The sequence below is a fragment of the Pecten maximus genome, chromosome 17 (assembly GCF_902652985.1).
Source record: "Pecten maximus chromosome 17, xPecMax1.1, whole genome shotgun sequence".
NCBI lineage: Eukaryota > Metazoa > Mollusca > Bivalvia > Pectinida > Pectinidae > Pecten > Pecten maximus.
Genome location: NC_047031.1, coordinates 7,779,874 through 7,794,379, shown reverse-complemented (window position 1 = coordinate 7,794,379; position 14,506 = coordinate 7,779,874). Strand labels below are relative to the sequence as shown.

The following is a 14,506-nucleotide window of genomic DNA, read 5'->3' as shown; positions in this document are numbered from 1 at the left end:
GCATAAGTACAATGAAAAATTTAATCAAGAGAAAATAAAAAAATAAACTAAAATGGAATGAAATAAAATAAAACTGTGTCCTTTAGTTCAAATGAACTAGAATGATATTCCTTTTCAAAACTACGTTTAGACCAAATATGCGTATATGTCATTAGGACATAATCAGAAGACAATACATGAAATAATCCACCATCAAAAAAAGAAAAACAAAGAACAAAAAAAAAAAAACAAACAAAAAAACAAACAAACAAACAAAACAAAACTGGATTTCGCGAGGAATAAAGTGATCAAGATTAGCGTGTGTCCGTGAAATAAGTGTTATCTACGATGTTAGATAGATTAGGAAGTATTTTATATTATAACGACCTGACCATTTCCCAGTCGGACTGACCACATATCTCGGCCATCACATCTAACCGGCTACCACAGCCGTCAAATCGGTATGATAGATATTTATTGATAAGTCCATTGTTCTTTCGTCATTGTCGATGATTCAAGGTTCAAGATTCATTTATTTCTCATCCAACTTGATGGTACAGAAATAATACATTACATATTATAATAAACATTATATTTGTGAGTTCAGAACAGAATATAGTGTGTAGTTTTTGACTTACCTAAATTTCTGAGCTTTCTTATACTTGAACAGCTCAAAACAGGAAAATATTTCAAAATATTAATTCTTTCACGGTAGTATTTACAAAGTAAAATTCTTCTCTGAACATCAAATTCTGGACATGGTCACATACATGTCTTATCATAATTCCCTTTTTAAACTGCATTATGATGATTTTTCATACTTCCTTTTGAAACTTTCATCATACTTATGTAACGTGTATTGTAAGTAAAGTGTAATTATAAATATGTCGAGTTTGTCATATACAACATCGGTATAGGTAATCAAACACTACGGATAGCTAATATTGTCAAATCTGTCAAAACGCTTTTACATACTACAAAGCTTTGTTGATTTGTTTGTTTTTTGTTTAATATTGAAAATAAAGATAATCAAATATACAGCTGAAAATATCTACTTTACAAATTCTTATTCATAAGTTATCAACGATTTAATATTAGTTCATTAACTTTGATATAGGTTCCCCCTCCCCCTAGTGTTGATAAGATAGCTTCTTTAGACGATCAAATTTGGTTTGTAACAAGCTTTTTTATTTGTTTATTTATTCAAATTATTGACAAAACAAATTGGATGAGTAGCTAGAATTTGCCATGCATTAGTTTTTAATTAGTTTTAATTAAGTGTATTTAAAGATATATATTGTGTACATCGTTTATGAACCCTCATTTGTAGTTTACCCTAATGTAGTAACTTTCATCTTACTCTTAGATCTCTGGATCTGTCTTTCTTCTTGTCATCCTTCTTTTCTTTTCTTTCTTTATAATCATTATAAGTATACTGTGTCGCTATCACAATCTTTGTGATATATTTGTGGAGAGGGCTTTTGTAAGTTGTTAAATACTTGTGCCCAATCAAATTGTGTCTAAACAAAACAAATAATACGTGTTTTGGCAATTAATGTTATTTTGATTTTAATAAATAATTTATAATGTCAAATTTGCTCTTTGAGATCAAATCCATGAGGTGAAAAATAGCCTATGGGTATTTTAAATTGTCTTAACAGATCACTACCGAACTCGTGAAAGATTTATAAACATCAACACAAGTTTAATACATTCGTTATTTGTAATGCAAGGCTTCATAATTATTCTATAATATATTTGATAAGTATAATATGAAATATAATTCGTTATCTTATTCATCATTTTTCAAGAATTTTTTTTTTTAGAAAATAACCACGACATCATTATTCCCCCACAATGTTAGGATAACACAATAGGATAATGATAATAATGATTATTATTTATTTATTCGAATGTCACATATTTGCTCAAGCTAAAATGTCCAGCCTATCAGGCTTAAGAGACGCTATGACTAAGAAATTTATATTAACTTTAAAATAATTATATAATTGAAACGTTCTTTTTTAAGAACGCCGATGTGGCGCAGTGGTATAAGCTTATACTGTACACCTGCATGTTATTATCTTAACTTAGCGTTAAACTCTCACAACGCTAATCGCAATTTCTGTCTACTTTTTGTTTTGTTTCGATATATCCCTATGCCCAAATATCGCGAAAATAAATCACTCGTTTTTGCTTTTTACAGAATACACAAACCGCATTTTCACCATAAAATGCTTGTTTCTTGGACAATAAATGATGGCAAATTTCCCTTTTGTTTACAATGAGATAGAAATAGTAACACTATAGTTATAGCTAATTAATGTCATCATCCCGCTCGGCACGACAAAAAAAACCAATGACGTTGGATAGCGAATAATTGATTGACAGGGAACGTCTCCTGTCTATAACAGTATATAGAATGCCCAAAGTGGCTTACTGGAGTGTACTTTAAGAAAGTGTAAGATATTTTACAATATTGACACGGAACGTCCATCTTCCTAATTTACTAGCCTGCAGTATATAGATAACATATATACAGTTGCTAGTGGTATCTTGATTTCTCTCAGTTTAAGTTGTCCGTGATATTTTTTACGAGTTATTAAAAACAGCCTTTCTCCAGTTCATGCCCAAGTGGCCACTCTGGCTGACGCCTTGCCAAATCAATCAAAATATCATTGAGGCATTTAAACGTTTAACCCGGATTTGACCTAGATTCGTCACAATATGGCGAATGTATTCATTGAAACTGAAGACGCTTACTCCATCGAAACGCCTGGTCCTATTATCAGTGTACGTTTCCAAAGTTCTCTATACAAACCTATAAGTTTTATTTTCAATTTATCGATATTTCGTTTAAATGACAGTTTCGTTATTTAGTATCAAGTCTGTATTCGAAACCAGTTTGTAGATTGAAAATATTTTCCTGTAATTATTCACACGATTATTGATTGTTATATATATGGTATATATATAGTATTTATATCATGTGTAAATGTCTCCCTTTGTGGAACTCTCCAGTAAATAAGTTAGTAAAAGTTTGCAAAGGAAAGAAAATGGTTGCCGTCTGATCTCTCAGTGCCAAGTTTAGATCGAGTTATTGCGATGTATTCCCCAACCGTCATGCCGTAACCTACTATATGATAATCAGCGTTTACCATATTATCTGTGCGAGAAACTCCCCCCATTATTTAATTCTTTAACTAGTGTTGACACATTTCAAAATGGAAACACCATAATCTTGTCACATAGATACTCAATGATGCTAGAAGGGCGTTCATTCTCGGTGCGATTTAACCAGGAAGTATATAAAACGCTTGAATCCAACGCGATCTTAACAATGCCGGGCTAATGTTCTAGTTGTAATCATTATCAATAAAACGCTCCATAAAAATGTCAACTACTGTCAACACGCTAGGTGAAATGTTTGTTGTATGTATGTCACATGTTCTATCGCGTGTGTCTATATATAGATACGGCTCTTAGTCATGGGACAGAACCGTGCGCTCTTCCGTTTTCGTTCAAGTACATACTAATAAGATAAAGGTTTAGGTGAGAAATATCCGGATGTTTTAATGAAAAACTCATTAACATGTCATTTGGAAATTATATGGTGACAAATTGCGTGCTGTTTATTTCACGGTTATTTCTAAGATCGGGTCAATCAACTCCTGTAGTGATTTATTTCTGATATATTACTGTATATGTATAATGTACAAATACATAGGTAAATATAAAAATAAAATCTAAAGGTAAAATAATAATAAGCAAACTAAAATGTAATATGACATAATGAGCATTAATGACCTTTTTATTTCAGCATAAGTACAATACAAAATTTAATCAAGAGAAAATAAAAAAAATAAACTAAAATGGAATGAAATAAAATAAAACTGTGTCCTTTAGTTCAAATGAACTAGAATGATATTCCTTTTCAAAACTACGTTTAGACCAAATATGTGTATATGTCATTAGGACATAATCAGAAGACAATACATGAAATAATCCACCATAAAAAAAAGAAAAACAAAGAAAAAAAAAACAAAAACAAAAACAAAACAAAAACAAAAACAAACAAACAAAACAAAACTGGATTTCGCGAGAAATAAAGTGATCAAGATTAGCGTGTGTCCGTGAAATAAGTGTTATCTACGATGTTAGATAAATTATGACGTATTTTATATTATAACGACCTGACCATTTCCCAGTCGGACTGACCACATATCTCGGCCATCACATCTAACCGGCTACCACAGCCGTCAAATCGGTATGATGGATATTTATTGTTATCCATTGTTCTTTCGTCATTGTCGATGATTCAAGGTTCAAAATTCATTTAGTTCTCATCCAACTTGATGGTACAGAAATAATATATGAACATATTATAAAATACATTATATTTGTGTGTTCAGAACAGAATATAGTGTGTAGTTTTTGACTTACAAAAAATGTCTGAGCTTTCTTTTACTTGAACAGTTCAAAACAGAAAAATATTTCAAAATATTAATTCTTTCACGGTAGTATCTACCAAGTAAAATCCTTCTCTGTTTATCAAATTTTGGACATTGTCGCATACATGTCTTATCAGATTTTAAAATTTTAAAATATTACATTATGATTTTTTTGTATTTCCTTTAGAAGCATCCATTCTACTTATGTCCTGTGTATTGTAAATAAAGTGTAATTATCAATATGTCGAGTTTGTCAAATACAGCATCGGTAAAAGTAATCAAATACAATGGATACGCTAATATTGTCAAATATGTAAAAAAAAAAAAAAAAAAGAAAAGTTTTTACATACTACAAAGCTTTGTTTGGTTGTTTTTTGTTTAATATTGGAAATAAAGATTATCAAAACTACAGCTTAAATATCTACTTTACAAATGATTACTCATAAATTATCAACGATTTAATGTTAGTTCATTAACTTCGATATAGCCCCCCCCCCCCCCCCCCCCCCCCCCCCCCCCCCCCCCCCCCCCCCCCCTCCTAAATGTGGCGCAGTGGTATAAGCTGTGGGTATTTCTGGCTAGGCGATTGGGTGTCGTAGATCGTGAGTTCGAGGCCCGGTCAGGGCACGAGTCAAAAAGTTGTCTTCCTTCGTCATTTGCGTTGCTAAGATATATATCTATTTATTAGCACAATGTATCATATACACTATGTGTTGGTGATCCGAAGATATAGATTTGAATTTCCTGTCGTAGTTGTACCGAGAGAAATTCGGCTTTTATTCGTGTATTTTGCGCATCAAACATTTAAGGACTGATTGTCAATTTTGTTACTTGCGTGGACTTATGACAGGAAGTGAACCTCGTGCAAATTGTACATGAACTGCGAGTGTACAATTTCACTTCCCTTCAACAGTTCACGCAAGCAACAAAATTGACAATCAATCCTGGATTAGTTTTCTTTTAGAATAAATTTTCGTTGTTGTCAAGTCGTTGTTTTTTTTGACAAACAGTAGGTCGTCAATAATGCCGCTCAACTATATGAGCAGTAACCCGAAAACTAGCACAGACCTTATCAGTCTTGGACATTTTACATGTTTGAAACCATCATGTACGTTTTTGCTAAAATATTTATAATATTATAACATGTATTGATTTCCATATCAATTTTGAATACATGGCAATATAATATATACAATATGATTTCAAAAAGGATTCCGAAACAAGTGCCAAGTACTTATGTAAATCTGTCTCCTTGTAGACAAAGTAGCTATGGAACAGTACTGACAATACTATTTGGATATATATTATAGAGCATTTAATTACATTTTAACATGTGCATGGAAAATAAAGAGAAATGGTGCAGGGGATTGGAAGGGGCTGGAGGTAATGCTTCCGGTCTTTAACTTTACATCTGGATAAGATATATGGTATTTTGTCTACTGCTGAAGGTGTTTGGTTCCCCTGGTTTTTTAAGATGTTTAAACATTTTTATTTACATTTACTCGACACCATTAGATTACCGCTGATGTTTAATTTTACACCAACACTCGTGTCAGATCCTTGACATCAAAACTGGCCCCGATTTAAGAAATTCGTTTTCTTAAAATCTTCTATATGAGAAAGCATAATTGGATTTGATGAAATTATATTTGAACTTTGGAATGTTTGCATGTATTCCCAGGCAGTTACCATGGCAACCAATATTGTTATTTTTTCTAAGTTAGATATTTGGTTCAAAACTCTGTGTTGCACATATACACAAAACAATAAAATAATTGATCATATCATTACCTAAAGGAAAGAATTTTTATTTCAAATAATCATAGATTTTTGATGCATATTCATGCAAATTACCATAGAAATCTATATTCCATGGTTACCATGGCAACGAGCACATTTTCATGAAATAAAAGGTGTTTTCTTCAATACATCTTAGTGATATACATGTATATATAGGATGGCCGAGTGGTTAAGGTGTCCCGACACTTTATCACTAGCCCTCCACCTCTGGGTTGCGAGTTCGAAACCTACGTGGGGCAGTTGCCAGGTTCTGACCGTAGGCCGGTGGTTTTTTCTCCCGGTACTCCGGCTTTCCCCCACCTCCAAAACCTGGCACGTCCTTAAATGACCCTGGCTGTTAATAGGACGTTAAACAAAAACAAAACAAACCAAAATAGGATCTTAAAAAACAACTGAATCTGTGACATGTCATGATTCACCCCCTGCATGATTCTTAGGCAGACTGGTACTTAAATACTAGAGTATTAAAAATGTGTTCTAGTGGAATATTTCAAGTTAAGGAATTTCTTTGATGAATTTAATGCTTCGCATAATAATAATTCAGAAAATGGGGAAAATGCTAGGGTAACACGAATTATACAGAAGACCGAACTTGTCATCCAAGGTAGATAACTCCGGACATTTATGTTCTGTCCAGTGACGAGATCGGATACATATTCAGTGTGAATTAAGTACCGACTGTCCGGAAATGGTCAGTAAATGTCAGTATTGACCGTAAAACAGAACAAGTAATGATCTACATTGATTCATTAGACTAGTGTATATACAAGCCTCGCACTCCATAGGTACATTACATGTTAGGTATACGTATATATACTTTTACTGGATTTGGTAAAGTGTTATAGCATTGAAATAACTCGGTGAATCATTAAATTGATCATTCCTTTTCCCGTTTGTTCACATCCATTTATTCAGCATACATTCGTCCGTCCGTTCGTTTGTTCATCAATTCATTCGTTCGTTCGTTCGTTCGTTCGTTCGTTTCGTTCGTTCGTTCGTTCGTTCGTTCGTCAGTTCAATTCCGTAAGTAGGTTTGAGCGAAGTCTGTTTATACTATGTAATTTACTTAAATTATTATCTATAACTTGTTTCTCAATTGTTGTAAAATATACAAAGTTTATTTTTAGAACACTTTTTTTCATCACGTAATGTAGCTTCCACAGACACCAAGCCATCGTGTTTTATGGAGACTAAATACAGATTAAATACAAAACTTCAAAATAGTTCAGACGTGCCTACAAATCAACAAAAATCCGTCCATGCGCACGTTCTGAACAATTTTTGCCAATCAAAAATCATGTCCTATCATTCTGAACACTGTCCATCCTAACATTACGAAAATCTTATCAACAATTGTCCATCTGTCCATTCTACCAATTTAAGCATTAAATGGCAACATTTTTAAATAAGAGACAATTTTATTACATAATTATTCATTACTATTTTCAAAACAATAAATGTCCCTATTGGTGACGATATATTTTGTATTCCGGTACACAGGGGATTGACACAAATTAAATATTGTAAGTAACAATCGGGAACTGTTACAAGTAAAGGACTTCCGTAATTAAAACATCCTATTTTATACCACAGGCATTTGACACTCCATGGCCCGTATATGTTTTATATATTGACCGTGAGCTGGCAATCCGTGCCAAATCACTGTGAATTTGGAAGTTTTGCCAAATCCCTGTGACAATGAGTTTGGAACATTTGCTAATTCCCTATGAGAGTGAGTTTGGATTTTTTGCCATCCCTGTGACAGTGAGTGTGGATTTGTTTTACTAGTCCCTGTGGCCATGGGTTTGTATTTTTTGCAGGTCCCTGTGTTTTATAGTGGTGTTTCCTATTAAAGTATTACTTATATTTTATATACTAATGTAAGTATGAAACGGTATCCAATCTAAACCGACACCTACATTTACAGCAAATACTGCTTCGTGACGTATTCACATTTTTATTTAACACAACGAAAAAACCTCAATAAAAATAATTATTATATACAGTGTAATAATAAATATGTATCTGAGTTCTTGCTAGGAAGCCCGTAAATGTGTATCATAATAAATGGATATTTTAAATAAAATATAATTTATGACATATATAGTATCCGATTTTTAGAAAAGTTTACAATGACACGTTCATCACGCCGACAAGATTGTTTTTAATATTATTATCATTTAACAATTCTCCAGAAGAACTAGTTTTGAAAACAAATTGTAGGATTTTTCAAAATTAATTATCATTTATAAAATATCTTAAATTATCATAGTTTGCTGTTTTGTAGAAAGATACGATCACTTTTAATTTAAGGAAACCGCCTTGTTTCCAAGAATATATTATCAGAACTAACTGTACACAATATTATGGAAAAAATTCATCTCCGTAATAATTCAGTGTTGTTTCCTTTTAATTTGCAAAAAAATCTTTACAATAAAGTAGGACTTTCAGCCCTAAAGCGGCCATCTTATCAATTTATTAGAGAGTTAGATGTTTCAGCGCATATATGTGCGCTGAAATATTCAACTCTCTAATATATTAAAATCTACCTTTTATGACTTGGATCAGAGTACCATAAAAAGTCGATATAGAATTTTAAAATTAAAAGTAAACGCTTACCTTGAACTTGAGCCTGAAAAATCTCGAAAGTTATTCCACGTCTGGCAAACAAAAGATAACTTTGACCACTGGTCAAGAATATCCGTCCACCTGTCCGGACGATTGGTCAAGGAGTCACAGATTCTTGTAACATTTTCGACAACACCGATTATATCTTATCCAAAGTTCATCCTCTGTTACAGCCCCGCGTTAAGGTTTTCGGCCCCTGGCTTTATTCAACTTCCACACGACGGTGGTCAGTTTAACTGGACCTGTGCGTGGTGGTCAGATATCAATATATCGTTTAATTCGGCCTGCGGTCAGTATCATTCCCTGTATATCCACTGAAAAATCTTAATTTCATATTTACATGTGGTCAGTGATAGCCCTTGGCTAGAATGGTCAAGTTACAGGTTAGATATTTTACCATTTCGGTTGAAACGAAGGAATTTCGTCTGGGTGATATAGAATAAGCACGTGTCCAAACTGACCACTGACCATACCGTAACAGCCAAGTGATCGGCGATATGTTCTCTATGTGTTCGCCTCCGGACAATGAGTGGACAAACGGTCATCTGTTTTACGTCTTATTAGGAATGCATCGTGATTGTCCATTGAACCAGATCGATATAGATCTCGGGTTCAAAGGTCATTCAGAGTGCAACGAGACCGAGGTGTTACCAAATACACAGCTGGCAGTTAAAGCATCCAAAGTATAGTCATCTTAATGCCAATAACATAGTTCATCAAAAAATATTTTTACATTAATCCAGATTCTGATTTAAACACACACATAAGATTAACGAAATAGAACACATAATTTAGATATGTTTAAGTGATACTGTGCATAGATAAATAAATGTCATGTTAGAAAATGCTCTCCATGTTTTTGGCTGTGCGGCAGACGACACTTCACTGTAGCAACACGGTGTCACATACCGAGTAATGTACAAGTCGTCCCTATGGGTAAGTGTGTATATTATGTATGTGTATTGTGTAATGATTTCCTCGAAACAATTACGTTTTATTAATCTCTAATCACGAAGTAAAACTACAAGAGCTTTGTTATAAAATGCAGCAAAGGAGACGATTTATTCAGCTGATAATCAATTTATCCCAAGTTAAATTTTACATCATCCTTAAGAAGAAAATTAGTAGTTAATTTCTACTGTGGTCAGTTTTACTTATATATATATATATATAGGTCAAATAATTAATATAAACGGTAATTATCTTAATAACACTGGATCCTTGTATATATGACAATATTTCCTCTCAAAAACACCGTCTATTTTGATTCATCAACGTTAAATTGTTAATGAAAAAGAAAAAAAAACGTAATACTGTTTAATAAAAAAAAAAAAAAAAAAGGGAAAAAAAACAAGAAGAAATTTTTTTTTAAAAAACCCAAAGCAAAACAAAAAAAACAACAAAAAAACAACAAACGAACAAACAAACAAAAACAAAAATGGTTTGGTATTAAGAGTGAAATACTTTATATCATTGTATGCTAATAAATGATGGGTAGTGCAGTAGGGTCTATATCAGTGTATGATTGTATGATGAATGTAATAGTGTATATGATACCAATGTATGGTGAGGTTCACTTTTTGTCAGTTGCGAGTTGCGAGTGGCAAAATGCGAGTTGATCTTGCAACTCGCAACTCGAATTTTGTAACTCGCACTTTGCAACTCGCAACTCGAATTTTGCAACTCGCAACTCGCACTTTGTAACTCGCAACTCACAACTCAAGAAAAGAAACCCTCATGTATGATATGTGAAAACCTTGTGACGTCAATAATATTGTATGTTATAGAGTGTAAATTACAATTGACTGTAATGTATGTGACATCTTGTTGCACGCCGAGTTTTTCTGGGTTTGTCGATAAATTTTGAAATCTTAAAAAAAAGACATTCTATCAATACGTAAAGGATATATCCGCAAACCTGAGCTAATACTGCGACCTTATAACCCCGCCAATTTAAAACGTTAAACTTGGGACAAGCCGACGGTATTACTAAATGAAGAACACTATTAGCAATGTCACTTATACTTAGTATGTCTGGATAGGATAAGGATAAGATAAAAGGCAATCAAAAATATATTCCTTGAGAATCCACTTACTGCAGACGCCCATATTTTAGCGGTAAGAATTTTAAGCGCGTTTTCTCCGGCAAACTGTTCGCTAAATTTTCATTGCGATAAATACAGTCTCTGTATACAGATATCTACATGCTTTTCGATTTAAATTATGGCATGCGTTAAAATTTGATGTGTACTGTCCAAAAAAACAAAACAAAAACAAAAACCAAAACCAAACCAAAAACAAAACAAAACAAAAACAATCTTGGAAAATTTGTATTAATTAACGTCCTAACAGCCGGTATGGTTTTCGTTTTTCGCGGTACAATAACGGTTGGACCAGACTTGTTCGTTTTAATAATAATGTCGTACCTAGAGATTTTATTTTGTCTTTGGACGAGCATTGACAAAGGCTTTCAACGCCTGGATTTATATCTGCAGGCCCCCTCAAGAGTAATATCTGAAATATGAAAATGTTATAATTAACAAGAGGTCCAGAGGGCCTGCATCGGTCACCTGCATGGATATTTCAGTAGTCATGGTAAAATACTCTCACGTTTACATTTTCATACTTCTTGAGTTACCCCCCTTCCCGCTTTGAGGGGCTAGATTAAAATTCAGTAAAAATGACACGTGTTCATATATACGGAATTTCTATCTAGCCCCCCAAAACGTCTCAAAATGTGCTATACACACTAGGGGAGGTCCAAATACATGTAGACTGTAACTTATTCTTAAGTCCCTATGATACACACTAGGGGAGGTCCAAATACATGTAGACTGTAACTTATTCTTAAGTCCCTGTGATACACACTAGGGGAGGTCCAAATACATGTAGACTGTAACTTATTCTCAAGTCCCTGTGATACACACTAGGGGAGGTCCAAATACATGTAGACTGTAACTAATTCTCAAGTCCCTGTGATACACACTAGGGGAGGTCCAAATACATGTAGACTGTAACTTATACTTAAGTCCCTGTGATACACACTAGGGGAGGTCCAAATACATGTAGACTGTGACTTATTCTTAAGTCCCTGTGATACACACTAGGGGAGGTCCAAATACACGTAGACTGTAACTTATTCTTAAGTCCCTGTGATACACACTAGGGGAGGTCCAAATACATGTAGACTGTAACTTATTCTTAAGTCCCTGTGATACACACTAGGGGAGGTCCAAATACATGTAGACTGTGACTTATTCTTAAGTCCCTGTGATACACACTAGGGGAGGTCCAAATACATGTAGACTGTAACTTATTCTTAAGTCCCTGTGATACACACTAGGGGAGGTCCAGATACATGTAGACTGTAACTTATTCTTAAGTCCCTGTGATACACACTAGGGGAGGTCCAAATACATGTAGACTGTAATTTATTCTTAAGTCCCTGTGATACACACTAGGGAAGGTCCAAAAACATATAGACTGTAACTAATTCTCAAGCCCCTGTGGTAACATGTACAGTTCAGGAACTCTCTACAGAATTTAAATCCTACCTTCTACGTCGTCTTCAGTCAAGCGTGACAAGTAACGAGAATACAAGTATAAATAAAGTAACAAAGACACTATTGACAAAACACATGTCCTACTTCTTACTGAAGGACAAGTGACATCAGAAACTGCACTCAACATGGAACCCAGCCTGTTATTATTCACGGAAGGTTTTTCCATCTTCTCCCTCATTAGACTCGACATATATCTGGGGAAGGTAATCCATAATATTCTATTGTATTGTCAACCTATTGTTTACACTTTCGTCATAATACGGTTATTTCCAACACTTTCCTAATAAGCTCATATAATTATTATGTTCCTAGGCCAGATAATCTACTTTCGATTTGTTCTTTATTCTTTGTTCTATTTTATATGTCGAAATAATATGTTTCTCAATGTTAAGTGTCCACACTTCGAGACAAGCACGACGACGTGAGCCCCCGTACGCCGTTCATTTTACCTATCATATCGGTCTCTCCACACGGAGTGAGGCTTACATTATATGAGTAACTTATCATGTCGGAATTCCCCCACCACCAAACCACCCCCTCACACTCTTCACTCACTCAATTTGTCCAGTAGACCGTTTTTAAATATTTGCTAAAATATCTACACTTTGCAAAAATGGTTTTATTCTATATAAACGTGAACTCAAAGCTGCTCTGACTTCCCGTATACTTTTCCGAGGCGGAGGTAGACTGTTACAGTACCCCAACGAGCAGTCACTTTTATCACTTCCGGTATACCATCATAATTAGTGTTATGCAACCAATATCATTTGAAGTCTGCACGAGTTATCTGCCTTTACGGTGCTCGATTTTGTTAAGTCATCATGTCTCGTCTTGAGAAATACGCCCTACTTACTCCAAGGCTTACACAATGTAATACTGAACACAATTAACTGATACTGTTTGGTGACAAATTTACACATTTACAATCGCTTAAGATAACAGTTGACTGTCCCTAAACTTATACATAACATAGTGTGACCGAGTACACTAGGCCGGACCCAATGGCTTAGTACAACACAATTGTAAAAATCTCAATGGTGGGCTAACCTTCATAATAAATTGTCACACAGATTTTACATTAATTAGTTATTATCTTTAACAAAGGTCCTATGGGTTCATTGCTGTTATACTTCACCGTATAAAGGAAAAGTATAACAAATTATCCAAGCCAGCAGTACTCTGTCTGTCTGTCTGTCTGTCTCTCTCTCTCTCTCTCTCTCTCTCTCTCTCTCTCTCATAAAAAAATGATACTTCCGATTAGTCAATGATTACTTATTAAATTGTCTTTTCTTGACTTTTCCTTGTCGTACTTTAGAATATTTGTATATTGCCATCACGTGATTACTGTATATTTATATTATTATGTCATTGTTACGGGAGAAGTCATTTATAAGTTGGTAATACTTACTGACTAATCCCTTTGTCATTTCATGTCAATAAAAGATGTTTAAACTAAACCAAAGAGGAATATTTATTGTGCATTAAAGTAGATTTTACATACTGATGATTTTGCATACAGATATAATAGATAACGATAGAACTAATAATATGAATCTGGCATCGAGATTTCAAGGCCGAATATGTTGACATATAAAAGTCGTTTGATGTGTGATTATTCATCCACATACAATTATTATACAGATCTCTCTCTCTCTCTCTCTCTCTCTCTCTCTCTCTCTCTCTCTCTCTCTCTCTCTTATTAGCTGGCATTAACATATTAACTTTTCATTCTGTCCCCCATCTCTCTTTTTTCTTACATCATATACAAATTTTATATACATGTACTGTATTATATTGTAAATTCATATTATGTACATAATGGTTATTGGAAGAAGGCGTTTTTAAGTTGCGATAACTTGTGTCCTATTCCTGTTGTTATATTTAACAATAAAACCATGCTTAAATCAACTCGGCCTATGTACAGAAGATATCGTGTTATCCACAGGGACTTGAGAATTAGTAATACAGTCTACTTGTATTTGGACGTCCCCTATTGTGTGTATAGCACCTTCTATATATACCGAATTTTAATCTAGCCCCCCAAAACGTCTGAAAATGTGCTATACACACTATGGGAGGTCCAAA

The 14,506-nt window shown here is 33.9% G+C and overlaps 1 protein-coding gene across 1 annotated transcript in view; it reads right to left on the bottom strand.

The window, feature by feature from the left end:
• The window catches only part of LOC117315088, a 29,580-nt gene extending 20,193 nt beyond the window's left edge, over window positions 1-9,387 (bottom strand). Inside the window, exon 1 of the mRNA XM_033869234.1 lies at window positions 8,850-9,387. The gene's annotated coding sequence lies outside the window, so the exon portion shown is untranslated. The remainder of the gene's footprint in view (window positions 1-8,849) is intronic.
• Between the last annotated feature and the right edge of the window lie 5,119 nt (window positions 9,388-14,506).